The sequence below is a fragment of the Myotis lucifugus genome, unplaced genomic scaffold (assembly GCF_000147115.1).
Source record: "Myotis lucifugus unplaced genomic scaffold, Myoluc2.0 scaffold_327, whole genome shotgun sequence".
NCBI lineage: Eukaryota > Metazoa > Chordata > Mammalia > Chiroptera > Vespertilionidae > Myotis > Myotis lucifugus.
This window is the reverse complement of record NW_005871375.1, coordinates 1193305-1195106: the sequence shown is the minus strand read 5'-3', so window position 1 is coordinate 1195106 and position 1802 is coordinate 1193305. Positions and strand designations below refer to the sequence as shown.

General features: G+C 53.6%; 1 protein-coding gene across 1 annotated transcript in view; it reads left to right on the top strand.

Moving 5' to 3' along the window:
- The first annotated feature begins 294 nt into the window (after positions 1 to 294).
- Positions 295 to 1802, top strand: part of WWP1 (WW domain containing E3 ubiquitin protein ligase 1) — a 78498-nt gene continuing 76990 nt past the window's right edge. Inside the window, exon 1 of the mRNA XM_023764294.1 lies at positions 295 to 1174. The gene's annotated coding sequence lies outside the window, so the exon portion shown is untranslated. The remainder of the gene's footprint in view (positions 1175 to 1802) is intronic.

Genomic DNA, 1802 nt, shown 5'->3' with positions numbered 1-1802 from the left:
CCATCAGGGGGCTCTGAAGCATTTTTATAATGGAGTGACTGGACATTCAAGCACAGAGGCCTGAATATCATGTTACTCTTTGTCTTGAAAGCTCTGAAGAGCCAATGAAAGATTTTAAGCAGTGGAGTGACACGTTCCGATGAATATTTCAGAAAAATCATCTTAGGTACAGTGTGCCTCACATTCAGCAATGACGAGGCTGCAATGATTAGGAAGAGAATGTGTGTTCATTCAATCAAGAGATGTCTACTGAATCCTACAACAACTCAGGGAGTGTCAATGCCATTCTTGGTTCATGATTCTTTCACAAGTTTAGTTATGATGGAAGAAGAGAGAGAACTAGAAAGAGATTTTAAAGTCAAGGGAAAATTTAAGATAGAAAATATTGAAACAGCCATTGTGCCAAGGAATTGTAGCCAATAGAAAAGGTGGGGCTAACGATATGCCAAGGAGGGGCCACAGGAGAGAGCAGACAGTGAAGAGTGTCACTTTGGGGAAGAGCAGGGCTGCGCAGGCTGGAGAAAGAAGGAACTAGTGAGCTTGGGTGTGATGTAGGTAATTTGTGGGGTTTGGGTGACATGGTTGGGCAAAAATTGTAGAAATCCATGCTGATGGCCTTTATTAGGTCTCTAAAGTAGAAGACCAGGGTGTGGACCTGCAGAGGACTCCTTGTAGATATTCTGGAGTCTTGCAACCATTGCTAACAGAGGCCTCTCACACATGCTCCATATCAGGGAACCCGCCAAGCTGGGCCCACCAGACTCCTGCACTGGACTCCTGCCATCTGAGCCCACCCTAATAAAGAACTCCTGGTATTGTATTCCTGTCCAATGGGAGCTGCACAGCTACATCCTCATTTGCAATTTACCAACCAATCAGAGTGTATCCATAACAACCAATGAGAACACATGATTCTGATATTTGAACCAATCAAATTGAGCAAATTTGGATTCATTTGCATAAAAGTGGACCAATCAGGGGCCGGGCAGGAACTTTAGATAAGGGGTGTCGCCTTGGTCTGGAGGAGCACACCTTTGGTTTCCTTCAGCAGCTGTGTCTCCTCAGTTGGCAAACTGTTCACCTGAATGAAGTCTCCCCTTGTACTGCACCCCAGACTGGGGACTTTTGTTGGCACTTGCTGGGTGGAGAGACCTTCTGTTGACAAGGTCAACTGGTGAGTAACGTGGTCTCCACAGACTTCACTGCAGGGTGGCCTATGTCTAAAAGCAACACGGAACCTACAGCACCTGTGTTGTGTGCAGGTGGGGATGCCAGGCCCTACCGCCCAGGGCTGACCTGCGCACTTGCTCCGTGTTTGTCATCCTACTCATGGGGGCGGTGCAAGGCTTGGTGCATAGCGACAGCTGGCGGGTGGTGCTCTGCTGATGCCGTCATTTACTCTGGCGATGTGTCCTCACGCCCAGCGGGTCACGGGTGTTTACTGGGAGCCTCTACCTGTGCCGTGGAGCGTCCAGGGGAGCGCCAGGCCAGGTCCTCCCTGGAGGTGACGCACTGTCCCGCCCCCGCCGGAAAGTCACGTCAGCGGCGCGCACCTCCGGCCGGCGGAGCCTCTCCCAGTTTCCGCCCTCCGCGGCTCTGGCCCCGCCCACGACCAAGACCACACCCACCACGCCCAGGCCCCGCCCCTCCACGGTCCGGGCCACGCCCCCACGTCCCATTGGCTGGCGGTCCGCGTCCACCGAGCGCCCCGAAGACCCGAGGAGCGGACTCCCCGGCGGCGTCGCGAGCCCTGGTGCGCATGCTCGGCAGCCGGTCACGCTTGCGAGCGGCGGGTGGGGGCG